The sequence below is a fragment of the Bactrocera oleae genome, chromosome 2 (genome assembly GCF_042242935.1).
Source record: "Bactrocera oleae isolate idBacOlea1 chromosome 2, idBacOlea1, whole genome shotgun sequence".
NCBI lineage: Eukaryota > Metazoa > Arthropoda > Insecta > Diptera > Tephritidae > Bactrocera > Bactrocera oleae.
This window is the reverse complement of record NC_091536.1, coordinates 66678009-66693465: the sequence shown is the minus strand read 5'-3', so window position 1 is coordinate 66693465 and position 15457 is coordinate 66678009. Positions and strand designations below refer to the sequence as shown.

The window sequence follows — 15457 nt, the reverse complement described above, 5'->3', positions numbered from 1 at the left end:
GCCAACTATATGCTGTTCCGGCTCCGACATATGATCAGTTTCTTGGGGAGAAAAGGATGTTCAAAACTTCAGATCAATATCTCAAAAGCTGAGGGACTAGTTCGCGTATATACAGACAGACAGACGGACATGGCCAAATCAACTCAGCTCATCATGCTGATCATTTATATATGTATTTCATAGAGTCTCCGACGTTTCCTTCTGGGTATTACAAACTTCGTCGCAAATTTAATAAACCCAGTTCAGGGAATAATACATTTTCTGAAAAAGGTTTAATACCGTCTTATTTCTACGACATCATTTTTACATACACATACATACTCGTTTGTATAATACTTATCACAGTTTTTGTCGGTTCATTCACGGATCCAAGGAAATGGTTGTCCGAGAATATAACCTGAGATTTTCAGAGATTATAATATGTGCTCTAAATTTTCTTTTGTAATAATTTCTGCGAAGTTTATTTTTTTTGGCAAACATCTCCTGAAGTTTTAGTTTATGACCTAAAAACGAGATCCAAGGTAAATAAGCTCTTTGTTTTCAATTTAAATCGTGCCTAAATCATTTTACTTTTTCCATATTTAACATGGCAATGTTTAATCTTTTGCCACTTTAAACAAAGAACTAATTGATTTTTTCCATAAAAATATTTACTTGAAGCTTATACGCAGTTAAATATCAAATGACTTGAGCATTCATACATGTGATTTATTTAGCATATTCTGTGTTGCTCATACGACATGGTATACAGTACATTTGATGTGTAATTTTAACTGAGCATCATTTTTAAAGGAATATTTTTATGAAAAAAATTATTTAGACCCTTTTTATAGAGCAGAAAATTTTATATTATAATATTTATTGTAGCGCTGTGACGTTTTCTTCTGTGTTGTTCAAACTTTGTTGAAATATTATTATACTCTATTCAGGGTATAAAAATATTCAAACAAAAATTTTTCTCGGTGTACTTTAATTATATACAGATGAACATTCTCAGCTACTAGTTCACATATAACATATGTAACATGATAGTATAATTCTCAATATGAAAGAGTTTAAATAAAAGATAATAGTTATTCTTACTATAACAGAAATGAACAAATAAGAAATATCTAAATTCGAGTGTAACCGAACATTTTATACTCTCGCAAGGTAAAGTGGTGTATGGTGTTTTCGTATATATTTTATTTAAAAGGAAGTATTGTATTCATTATTTTCAATCACAGGCAAGAGGTTATACTATTAGAAACAGATTCTTTCTTTAAGATTTCTAACATATTAACCGATAAACGCGTTATAAAGTCAACCGGAAGTTCGAAAGTATTTACAGTAGGTTTATAGAGGCCAAGGAAAGTACTTGTATTGACCCGATTGTGCCCATTTTTGGCACAAAGGCATGCTGTCACCACAAACACATTCTCCCTGAATTTCAAAACTAGAACTCACAATCTGACCGATATGCCCAAAAAAAAAATTAACCATATGCACTGGTGTACACATATTTGGCATATGGGTCATTAAAAAGTTATAGTCCGGTTTCGAAAATTTTTAGGTGTAAAATTAAATACCTTGTGGACACTATTTTTGCAAAGTTTTACTCTAATAACTTCATTGACATTAAATTTGTTTATTGTTAAGTAAGAGAATCAGATGGAATTTAAAAGTTTGTTATATGGGAAGTAGGCGTGGTTGTCAACCGATTTTCATAATATACAATAATAATATTTGGATAACCTCACACACTAAATTTGGTTGAAATCAAAGTCAAGGACTTTCTAAAATATAGGATTTCACCTAAAAGTGGCGGTGCCTCGCCCATTGTCCAATTTTTAAACCGTTATATGGGGAGTGGGCGGGGTTTTTAACTGATTTAACCAATTCGCAGTGTATGAAGAAATGCTAAAAATACTTCTTCTCAGCACGTGTGGTTGAGCTAGCTTCAATAGTTGGGAAGATATGTACATTTAGAGGGTGGGGTCACGCCCACTTTATAAAAATGTTTAGTCCAACAGTGGCTTTCACTACTGTACAAAATTTGCGTTTTCTATCTTAGTTTAGAGCTAAGATATGACACTGGCAGAGGTCCGATTACGCCCATCTTCAATACCAAGCTTTTTTTGGGTGGCAAGAAAGATATGTACTGAGCTTCATCAAGATATCTCAATTGTTATTCAAGTTATCGCTTGCACGGACAGGCGGACGGACAGACAGTCAATCGGACATCAACTCGTTTCGTTACCCTGATCATTTATATATATAACTCCATATCTGTCTCGATTACCGTTAGGTAAACAAAACTATTATACTCTGTGCAACATGTGGCGAGAATATAAAAGTGGATGCCCTGCCATTATATTTTTCTAGGGAAATCTTAGGTATGTACATACATACGCGTATATCTATTAAATAATTTACATTTGTATCTAAATATATAAAAAGATATATATATTTTTTTATTGTAGAAAAATAACAACTTACTTAATACAAATGGAATACAAGCTGTCAGAGCGCATGATATATGCATTCATTGTAGCTATATGAGGAGATTTATTGCCGGCTAAATTATGGAAAAATCAAAACAAAAGACTCATAGCAATAACAATTAACTTTACAGGTGCGCGAAAATATTGGAAATACATAAGTACATACATATAATATATACATATACTCATAATATACATACACTATGTATATGTATAAATCCATATAATTTATTGCAACTAGCCGTGGTCAGCTAAAAATATTGAATTATCTCTTGCGATTTCAACAGGCGGCCGTTCACAAGCACTTTCATATAAATATTTATTATGTAAATGTTCCTAGGTGGAACACAGGGCCCCAATAATCAAATTATAATTCCAATTATGTAATGCTAGTAATTTGATTTGTCTCCAGGAACGTCCTGTTTCTTGTGGCTCTACTTCAACTTGTCGCCTCCATGTATTTTCTGATCCACCTCGTCTGCGGCTGCCTTGTGGATTCGAGTTTCAATTACGGCGATAGATATCAATGTGGACAGGTATTCGTTTAGTCGCAGACCAAAGATCAACGTTACTTACATTAAACATCGGACCAGAATATCCGCATAATTTTTCCATCTTGCGCAGACAGCGGCAAATGAAGGATTGCAATGTTTGTAGAGCGCATGCTGTTAGATTCAATGTTTCGCATACATGAAACTACTGATTTTACATTCGCATCGAATATTTCCAGCTTCGTGTGTTACTCTCCAAACCTTGTCTAGCGCACCAAACACGGCGCTTCCCCTTAGTAATCGGTTGCGTATGACTGCTGCTGACCCGCCGGTTTATAATATAATGCTAGCAAGATAACAGAGTTCATTCACTTCTTACAGCGATCTAGAGCGCTTTTTTAATGATAAATAATTTTCTCTCGCAAGAATTAAAAACTAAACACTAGCAAGCGATATGCAATTTGTTGGACGTATGGAAATTTTAGACATTTCGCCCTTTTCTTTATGTTCTGCCTTATCTATTCCTATATGAAACACTAGTGGACTGTACTCTAGGATAATTCCTACTTGTGATCTGTGTTCAGCAGCAATTTAGTGTTTCCCTGTTAATACACCAAGAATTGATCTCTTCATCTACGGAGCCCTACCCTACAGTCTACATGATAGCATTAAATGGCTTAAAATCAAGCGGCTAACTATTTCAGAGGTGGATTCGTTATAGTCCAACTATATTTTCATTACCTTTCATAACGATGTTACCAGAGACAAACATAATTACGTTCCCCGAACCACTTTTGGCGGTCCGCATTGCCGGTTAGCAGTTTACAAGAAATTCTTCGGACTAATCAGATAAAGCAGTATCATATTTTGCTCCATATGTTTTTCTGCAAACTGGCTGAGAGCGAAAATAGTTATATCTTAGCGTGAAAATGCTTGCAAAGGAGAGTCTATCGCATTCTCCTAGTGTAAGGAATACCTAACTTAAAGCAGAAGAGCATAAAGAAGACAAATTAAACGTTTTTTTTTAACTTAAAAACTTTCTAACTTGAATATAGATAATTTATATTAATGTTCAAGGGATAAGAATCTAATTGAAAGCATTTTCCGCATTTAATTGTGAAAACTTAGAGTGAGCTCTTCTTATTTCAGTAGTAAGTTCAACTATTCAAGATCATACAACGAAACCTGGCGGCATTTAGCTTTATATTGAAATCATTTATTTACTGGGAGAATTATATTTGTTACCTAGATGATTTGCGTCTTTTTTCTTGGTGAAATATGAGTAGTATATAAATACATATGGCTGTATGATGGAAAGCTGATAATTGTTGACAATTAGTATAAATTATATAATTTAGCGTTCGAGTGCGTAAATAAGAAACGACAATAGAGGTGCAATTCGAACAAAGTGACATGCAAAGATCAAATCACAAACAAGAAAATAATATTTTTCATATTTATACACAGGTTGGTCAATGAAAGAGAAGTTCAGATTTCTCTCTAGCCATATTAGTTTTTTCTGCATATTTAACTCTAGAATATTACTTGAAATTAATATTTACATAGATATATGGTTTTGTAGTAAAAAACAATATTTCCCTATTTATGGTCAAATGTTATATTATAATATATCTACACAACTGTTATTTTAATTCGAATATAAACAATATTAAATGTTCATACTCTCCACAAAGTATTTCGAATTCAGCTGAACGGAGTAAACTGTACTCAACGGTTACACATGCATAAGCACATTCAAAAATTCACAGTGATTGCCGGCTAGCGATAACGACGGAGAGAGAATTGTTTTCATACACAAATGGCGATGTATTTATTTGCAACAATGTTAACTTTTAGGAAAATATAAATAACAGTGCATATACATATACACATATACCTATACATATATTTTTCATGCTAGACTGCTAAAGAGATCCCAGCTAAAGTTCATACAGAATAATATAGATAATGTGGGTGACTAAGCGCAAATATACCCTGTAGGAAATTTATCCAGTAGTTCACATGCTCAACTTTTAGCAGAAAGGTATAAAATTATGAGTTTCTAAATTAAAGGTGTTGACAAAAATGTTTAATTAAGTAACATACTTAGAATATTAATTAATAAACCGTATTAATCGCTCAAATGCACAACCGACATGGTAATTTGGTAGTAGGACTTGTATAATAGACTTTCAATTAGACTCAACTCGGTAACTAACTCGAGATGAGTCCAAATTGGTAGTAGGTATTATCTAATATGCTGTCAATTACAAAATACATACATATATGCACTAGAATTTATTTTATAAAATATATTTGCATTGAAATGGGACTAGAACTACACCCTGCATTACCTTTTTCGCTTCATAACATTTCTTTGGGAAGCTAAAATACAAATATAATATAATACCTCTATTCCTATATTTGTATATAATGTTTGAACATTTCAATTTTAGTTATTGGATAATTGAAATCATAACGATTACTTGGAAATCAATATTGTTGTATCAGTGTGAAAGCAATTCACTGCCAAGAGCAGAGTGCAAATCTCAATTAGTCATTATTGGCTAAGGTGCCGATTAGACGGAGAGAAACACTCATTTAAACAAAGAATCTACAAAAACGAGTTCTATTTACTATTTGTGTTTAGCTAAGGCAAGTACTTCATTCGAACATTCCTACTACACAGTTAACCGTTCCAGAGCATTCTCATATCATAGGTATGTAGCTTGTATAGTAGAACTTTAACTTCTCAGAAGAAATTTATTAAAATTTTCCGTTGATTAAAACAGTTATATTTTTAGTTTGAGAATTAGAGAAATAGCAAATAGGGTAACAAAACATAGTTTTATTAAATTTTTTACTAAGTGATGTTAAATCTAGCTCATGGGCTGAAAAGTCCCGGTCCTCTCGGTTAATACTAACCTTCAAAACAGCTGTTAAAATTTCACGACATTCTATTCATTAGTTTGTGCTAAAAGTGACGCTACTTTAGTTATTTTAAAAACAATGGATGATAAAGAATTTCGTGTATTAATTTTACAGTGTTTCTTGATAGGAAAAATATCGTCCAAGTGAAGCAATGGCTTGAAAAGTGTTATGGGGACTCCGCACCATCAGAAACCACAATAAAACGTTCAGTTGGAATGGTTATGAGCTCGGTATTATGGGATTAAAGTTTGAAGTTTTTGTAAAACATAAAATTTTGGTTTCATCAAGACAACGCACCGTGTCTCAAGTCAATCAAAGCACAAAAATGCATGAATTGCACTTTGAATTACTGTCACATCCACATTATTCTCCAGATTTGGGTCCCAGCGACTTTTGATTGTTAGCAGAACTCAAAAAAATGTTCGCCAATAACAAATTTCGCTCGAATGAAGAGGTTATCACTGAAACTAAGGCCTATTTTGGGGCAAAAGACAAATCGTTCTACAAAAGGGGTATTAAAATGTTAGCAAGGCGCTGGAATGATTGTGTTGCTTTTCATGAAGATTATATTGTATTATAATATTTGTTTACGGATACCATTGTTTCACAAAAATAATATATTAATCTCGTCCGGGAGGAGAAATAATTTTTTTGACAACACAATCTTTCCTAAACTCCACTTACTTTTTTAATATTTATATATTAATTTCTACAAAGGAAGTTGAAAATTTAAATAATATAGACTGTTGAGCTCTTGTGCTATATGTACATAGTAAGCATGTTTGACACTTTACTAGATCTTAATCGAAAATGGTAAAATATTTATTGATCAAATTTGACTCGGAATGGTCCACTGCGCGTACAAACTCAATCGATAAAACCTTTTTCTTTAGATTGGTACAACCTTTTTTAGTTTTTCTCTCCACCTCTTTTAATTGCGATAACATCGAAATTATTAAAAAATCGGTATCTGAGAGATAGCAGAGGATCTCAATATATTTCGTGCATAAAGCGGGTTAATGATAAACTCGTACCAAGAGCCCTAAAGCAAAACGACGTCGACTAGTGTTAATTCACTTCAAATTCACTAAGCATAACATATGTTGCTTATACGAATATTTATATTTGAATCGAATGTATTCAACATTAATTATTAAATATTTATTCCTTAAATACTATATATAACTGTATATATGTATGAATAATATGCAGAGTAGCTACATTTTTCAACACATGAAGCTAGTTTTTCGACTTATTTAACAACTATTTATTAGAACTTTTATTTATTTTTGTTTTTTTTTTGTATTTAATTGGCATCGAGTTTTAATTTCCAATAACCGGCACCCTATGTCACGTTATCAAAACGCTCATCCAACAGCATTAGCACACATTCCCACGCACTTATGTACATATATAGATTTATATATGTCTACGCAATTTATATATGTATGTATAATATATTACTTATACTAAATGAAAACATGGGCTGCCCTACTATCCCACACTTTCCTAGAAAAGCGCACAATATACAATTTTCTGCGCGCCTGTTTAGAGGCCACAGTATGTTGTTCACCAAATAAATACTATTTCACTTTGCTTGTATATATGGTGCATATGTGTATATTGATAGCTAGGTATTCAGATGTTAATATAAGATGTCAATTATAATCTCAAAGAGCGTTCTAGATTAACTAACTATAACTTTTGCACTTCACCTTCCAATAAAACGTTGTCGCCACTAAGGTAGAAATACCTGTTGCACAGATACACTAGCGGTTAATGAAACAACCGGTTTTTAGTTGTATTCGTTTGATTTGGATTGCCGAATATCTGGCCAGCGGTCAGACTTAGTGATAACCACAGCGGTTTGAGCGGTTTTATTTTTGAAAATTTTTTTTTTTTTAATTTCTTGGAATTTTTAAATTTTCTCACTTATTTGAACCACTTTTTTTGTTTGTTTATATTTAAGCTTCTTCGTTTTTTTATCTGCCAATGTACACAATAAAACACTTGAGTACCTTAAGTACAATTAACTTGATTTTCATACAACGCCACAGAAAACTTAGCAATATTGCTGTTTATTTTGAAAACTTGCGTGAATTTTTGAGTTTCGCTCAGTAAAAATTGAATTTTAGTTTTAGCACTGAAAATTATATTTCCTGCGCACTTTGCACCAATTAACAGCAATTTTTTTTTATAAATCGAGTTTTTATTTGAATTTTTAGTAAGCGTTTTCAATTATTGAGCGCTGTCGATGTCATCACAAACATATGCCAGTAGCCGGAATAATTATTAACGACAACTAAATAAATGTGAGTTCCGCAAGAACACACGTATATATGTTTGTGGGATATTTGCACTTTCGACACGTTGGATTTATCTAATAGATATGGTTCTTTTCGCGTATTTTCTTATATTTACAATACACAAGTTTTTGCCGTTAGACGTCAAAGTAAAACCGCCAATGTTGAGTAAACACGACACGAGTCAGAATAAAACGAAACGTAAATTGAATTCACACTGGAGCGCCAGACACAGATATGTTTTTAATTCTGCTTGTGCCTTTGCCAACGCCAAGCTTATCGAGTCACACTCGCACGCTATTTTTTCGACGAAATTCACTCTGTCTAATCATTAATTTACTCGCAATAAGAAATGTAGACACTGAGATAGCTTTCGAGAGAGCGCCATCTCTGTCAAAAACTATAAATTTTATTTGTATAGTTAATTTTTTACACTCCACTGCATTCTGCGCGCTAAGAGAGCGCCATTGCATACTATCTTTATGGATCTAACTTTCTGGCTTTCAAAGCGCCCCGCCGATTGCTTTACCAATTACTTGGAAATAGGTATAACGTCATTAGTGATAAAAATATCATCACACGCTCAGTGTTTAGCATTCAGCTAACTAGAGAGAGAGAGAGAGAGAGAGACTCGCCAACAAATATTTATTTTAGCCCACTATTCAGTACAAAATAAGTACATTTGAATAGCATGTTTATCTACATACATATGTATATGTTTGAATATATGCACATTTGAGTGACTTGATTATATACTCATTTTGTAATTGATATTGCTTCTATTTGTTTACTCGCTCACAGAGTGATAAATGAAATTTATTAATAATATTAGCAGTTCTATGATGGCTGAGTTGATTTCACTGAGCAGCGAAGAGTGGGAGAGCCTGCCGAAACGAACTACAGATATATGTATGTATGGTATACACAAACTGAGTATTACATAAAACAGAAATAAATATTTTTACAACCGACTTTGTATAGTTGCTATCTAACAGGTAGACTGTTAAATGAAAGTAAAGAGCTTGGTAACTACTGAATATTGGACATACTTGACCTTATCAAAATTTAGCAATATGTTATGTATTATGTGGGACACTTTTTTCTATAGTTTATGAAGTAATTATTTACTCATGTAGGTAACTGTATAAATAGTATCTTATATATTATATATTGGCACCATATTGGAAATTTGTCATAACAAACATCAATAATATAGAAAAGGAAACCGAACACGATTTTCACATCTATCTTTTGTATTTTTATTACAGATATTTTTATTCCTCGTTTGCTGTCTATGGTGGTTCCGTTAAACTTAAAGAGATTTTTCAACGAGTAAATTTTTCAATAAAAAAATATATATACATTTGTATATATTTAAATAATTTATTACCAGTTCAGGATTTTTAGACAATCGAAAAAAAAAATGGTTGGCCTCAAGAACACTTTAGGTACCTAAAAACATTATTTAATTGGTTGAAAAGTAATAAAAATCTCTATTCATTCTAAACGCACTTTAAACTCCATTTTTATGAAACTTTTGCTTCCTAAACAATTTACTGCAAGTGTTTTCGGTCTACAACTTAACAATTTTTCACTAGCCCACCATTTTGCGAAAACTGAATATAGAGATAATAATTAACGTATTTGACTAGAAAACCTTTTAAACCTAGCCTGAATTTGCAGCATCATCGCCGACCATAAAAACACTATTATAGAAAAAATACACAAAAAACAAAAAAACGTTTACTTCGCCTGCATCGAAGCTATAATAATCTTTATAAGAGCATTCCTTATAGCAACTATATGTATAACTAAATCTGTTTACTTCGCCTGCATCGAAGCTATAATAGTCTTTATAAGAGCATTCCTTATAGCAACTATATGTATAACTAAATCTGAAAACATAACCCGCCAAGGAAAACATTCTTTTAAATTTATATTTATAAACAACTTTTATATTAAGATAACTTGATAGGAAAAAAAGATATTTAGCCTGAATATGATCGGTCAGTGACACTTATATGATATTGTGGTCCCATGTGAAAAATGGATAATAAAAAATTCATCCATACAAGGACTTGATTTTAATCAGCCAATTTGTACAACAGCTATGTATGTATTATAGTGACTCGATATGAACAATTTATTCAGATTGTTGGGTTGCCTTGAAAATTATGTGTGTGGTATTTCATGAATATAACATGTAAAATAAAAAAAATTTCCATGCAAGAACTATATGTTATATTGATCCGATATCGGCGGTTTCGACCAATGCGCAGATTCTTGGAGAATAGGACGTGTACTAAATTTCAGAACGATATCTCAAAAACTGAGAAACTAGTTCGCTTACAAACAGACAGACAGCCAGAGGGGCATGATTTCATCATCTCAGTTCCGTTAATCATTTAAATATAGAATTTCAGACGATTTCTTCTGGTTGTTTAATATACCTTGTTCAGGATATAAAAACCCATACTTACCTATACGTAAGTGTATACATCTACTGTAGCATACAACAACTGTATATACACAGAAACATATATTTAAATTTTCATGCTGAAATACGCCACTGGTCAATTTTGGTACATAATTTTTGATAAAACCATTTAATTTTTAAACTTTTTAATGAACACTTCACAATTTTCAATAATTTTTCATTAGTGAGTCGAAAACGAATGCATGAAGTTTGAAATGGCGTCGGAAACTAGAGAATGCTGTTGGAGAAAACAGAGTTGCCAATGCAGTTGGTAAAAACAATAAATATTTGTTAAGACATTTTAAATTGATTTAAAATATACTCTTAAGTAGTTCTCAAAACTAGTATTAAGCAAGGAAATATGTAATGTTAAAGAATTTTTATAAAACAGCTTATACTTTTTAATTTAGTCGCATTTGTTATGCACGCCGTTACTTATAGATGTGGCAGCACTCTGTTTATATTTGGTGCATTTCTGGATCCTGGAAGTGAATTTTGCAAACACATTATAACTGTTATTCACAGGTTGGGACAATTGTATTGCTGGTGGTAAATAAGTTTGAACAATTATAAAAAATTGATATTAATAAGCACTATTAATGAATATGAATTTCTGCAGAAAATAACTGAAAAAAGTATAATTAAATATAATATAATAAATTAATTATGAAAAAAATATTGATTGCATATATTCATCATCATCACATTTTACCATTATAATAAATAATTTGTTGTTTCATATTTGAAATTAATATACATAAAAGATAAATATCGGATAATATGATAGAAATGACTAAATTTACAAAAACCATTAGATACATATATTTATATTAGAGACCATTAGATCTTTATCCAGGGTTTCAAAGTTCCCTAACTTTTTAAACAAACAAATACAGAAAAAATTTATTGGGGAATATTTATTATCATTCGAAAAAACATTCTTTGGCATTTATTTTTTGAAGATTATTGTTTCAAATATTGGCTCAGTTGGTCCATCCGTTGAGTATAATTTTCGATGACTCGTTCAAGCATTTCGACTGACTGGTGAATGACAAGCGTGATGTATTGCTTCAAGGACTGAATCGAAGCGGGATTGTCCGCATAGAATATAGACTTTACATATGCCCACAGGAGAAAGTCTAACGGTGCGATATCACACGATCTTTATGGCCAAATTTGGTTCGAAAACGTCGGATCTTCTTGGAACTTTTCAAGAGCCCATAGAGCAAAGCGATGTCGCTTGAGAAGGTTGAGCGGCTTCAGTTTTTGCACAAGCTGTATTTTGTACGCTTTCAATTTCTCGATGTAAAAAGCACAAAGTCGTTCTGTACGCCAGTCCAAGTTGCGAAGAACGGCGCCGAATCGACTCTCCACGGTCTTCGTGTACACTGTCAGCTACCTCCTCTATATTTTCTTCACTGCGTGCTGGACGTGGTCTATTCTTCTGGGTCTCAAGATGAGTGATGGTTTTGCGAATAGTACGCTCAGTAGGCCGATTATGTTGACCATAAGTTGAGCAAAGCGCGCGAAACACATTCTTTACAGAACGTGAATTTTCGTAGCAAAGTTAAATTGTTCAACGTCAATCGTAAACGTTGTTCAGATGTAAGTCTTTTCAAGAGAAAATGCAAAGCAATACTAAACCAAAATAATATTACAGTGTGACACGACTTACGCGAGAATTGTCAAAAAAAGGCTATTGAAAAAGGTATCACTCAATATCTATTTGTATCACCCGCTATATAGAATATAGGGAGAATGAATAAAGTTCTACTAGGTGATATCGTCAGCATAAAGCTAGTTTGGCATTTGAGCCCATAACCGCTTTATAGAAATTCGTTCTACAAGTACTAAGTTCGACTAAACAAAATAAGGGTTTGGTTTAGCATATATTATTTATTTGATGGACTGTAAAACCTAAATTAATTTATCCAAATATTCTAAACAAGAAAAAGACATTAACATCGCTTACACCGAAGCTATAATACCTTTCACAAATACAAAATATTCCAGGAACTTGATTCTTATCGGCCAGTCTGTATGGCAGCTATATGATAAAGTGGTCCAATCTTAACAATTTCTTCTTTCTATTTCATACCAAATTTTGTGAATATATCTCATCAAATAAAAAAGTTTTCTATACAAAGACATAATTTTGTTCATTCAGTTTGTATGTCAGCTAAATGCTGTATCTGTCCGATATTTGCCGTTTGGATGAATGGGGGAATTTTCAGATTGATTTAATATTTTAGTTCCATAAAGAGTTCTTATAAAACTATCTTTAACAAGTAAGGAAGTTCTAAGTTCGGGTGTAACCGAATATTTTATACTCTCGCAACTTGCAAGGATCAAAGCGCGGGAAATTACTTCAGGTGTTGGCAAAATTTTATATTAAAGGAAGTATTGATCCGATTCAACCCATTTTTGACACAAAATCATACTATTATCGAGGGTTTCATTTATTTTTTTTTTATATGCATTTCAATTATATATCTTACACATTGACCGATATTTTCGGTAAAAACTCAACTAGAGGCACTACTATTAAAAATTTAGATTTCTTAGTAATTTCTAAAACCTTTAATGTACTTACTTTTCAAAATATGGACAACATAAGCACACAAAATAAGTATAAATTATGTGATAATTCCCATCAGCGTGAAAATATGTTAAGATAACTTAAGTCGATATGAGCTTATTTCGGTATTTAGAACTCGATTAAAAATATAGTAATGTGCTTCTTCACTATTTTAGCGTAATTTGAAACCTAACATATTAAAATACTGTTTAAGCTAAAATATAGCATCGATTTTCAAATAAGCTGTTCAAAATTAAAATTATTCCAATTAACTTTAATTCACTTGAGCTATGCCACGGATTGCTACCGTATTTCATACCCATATATTATGCTTATTAATATAATACTGTGGAAAGTATCCATTGTAATCTCATTCAAAAATAAAAAAATATATTTGTTCCATTATTGGCAGTTTGGTTTGGCTTTTTTCATCTTATCTAATTGGTGAAGTCTAAAAATATATATTGTTGCATTTATAACTAATGGTGATTTTTATACCTTGAACATGGTATACTTAATTAGCCACGTAATTTGTAACACCCAGAAGGAAACGTCGTAGACGCTATAAAATATATGAATATATAAATGATCAGCATGGCGAACTGGGTCGATTTAGCCATGTCCGTCCGTCTGTATAAACGCGATCTAGTTCCTCTGCTTCTAACATATATGTCATCATAATTTGTCGCAACCGTTGATATCTAACCAGTATAGGATAAAACTGACATGCCAACTAACCAATCAAAATCAAATTCTTCTACGAAAAACTTTTTATTTAACAAAATATAGACACGAAATTTTATATAGATTATTGTCTAAGGCGGCGCTACAATCTTCGAAGAAATGGTTCAGATCGGAATACTGTAGCATATAGCTGCCATGCAAGCTCACCGATCAAAATCAAGTTAAAGACCTTTTTATAACTTTAATAAGAAGTGCACCTTTAAAGGATATTATATTTACCGCCATATAGCGAACAAAACGGTTTCTGTTCAATCGGTTTGGCTTATTCCGTATATAGCGAATGGGATTCACAAATAAAGGATATTTTTTTCCAGAAGAAATAAAACTCATACAAATTAATATTTTGTCCAAGAATTTAGATATTTTAAAGATAAGGGTTTGCCATTATGTTTTAATAAATTATTACGGTAAAGTGGCCGCTGTGGCTGGCTTCCAGCCAGCGATGCTAATTCGTACGATCTTGGAGGCCACGCCACAGGCCCACGATGCGCGATAATGCGCTCATCAAAATTTTGTTTGGCTGTATGGCATGCTTTGTTGGAAGCAAAGATCGTCCCAGCAACATCCGCCAATTAAGGCACGGAAAAGTCATTAATCGGCACTGCTCTACGGCCGCTTTCATTTTTTAAAAATATGGACTAATGATTTCCTCTTCCCACCGAGCACACCAAAAATTGACTTTTTGAAGATGTAACAGTATCTCAACAATGGTTTGAGGATTATCATCACTCCAAATGCAACAAATTTTTTTATAAATGTACCCATTCAACCAAAAAAGACGCTTCATTCCATGTTGGACGCAGGGCGCGTTACCCGAACCGAGCCATTATTTTGGTACTAAATTTGCACGATTTTTAAATGTAGTTCCGGAGTATTTATTATCAAATAGCAAACCAAACTAAATATACATAAAGTAACAACTGTCAAAGGACTAATTCCGAAAAAAGTATTGCACCCTTGAAAACCACACGGCTAAAAAATAACACGCTGTAAAACTAGGCGAAAATGTTATTACGTACTAAATTTAATTACATTGGTCCATATTTTCCTTTAACCCTTACGAGTTATGTTGTAGTGAATATTTGAGATAATACTATGTGAATTATCATAAGGAAAATTACCTTTGGCATAGGATAAGCTGATATCTTAAATACTGATCCAAAGTTGAGTAATTTTTGAAACATGTTTGTAGACATTATGTAATATGGTATAAATGCAATAGATTAGTATAATCTAACGGGTACTGAATAATAAGATTGTTGTTGGTTTCACTTAAATTGCATCACAAGAAAGCAACGCGGGCAGAGAAGTGGCGAAGCGAAAACGGCTTATACATCAATGTGAGTGATCACTAATCTGTACTAGGTGACTTATTTGTTATTGGCTTTTTTTTGTTATTAACTGAAGTTTATAATCATTTTCATCATAGGTTATATACGAGAGCGGTATAT

General features: G+C 32.4%; 1 protein-coding gene across 3 annotated transcripts in view; it reads right to left on the bottom strand.

Annotated features, from left to right (window-relative positions):
* The window catches only part of cnc (NFE2 like bZIP transcription factor cap-n-collar), a 127276-nt gene extending 118813 nt beyond the window's left edge, over positions 1-8463 (bottom strand). For all 3 annotated transcript variants that reach the window (XM_070105534.1, XM_036361616.2, XM_070105535.1), the window contains exon 1: positions 7621-8463. The gene's annotated coding sequence lies outside the window, so the exon portion shown is untranslated. The remainder of the gene's footprint in view (positions 1-7620) is intronic.
* Positions 8464-15457: the final 6994 nt, after the last annotated feature.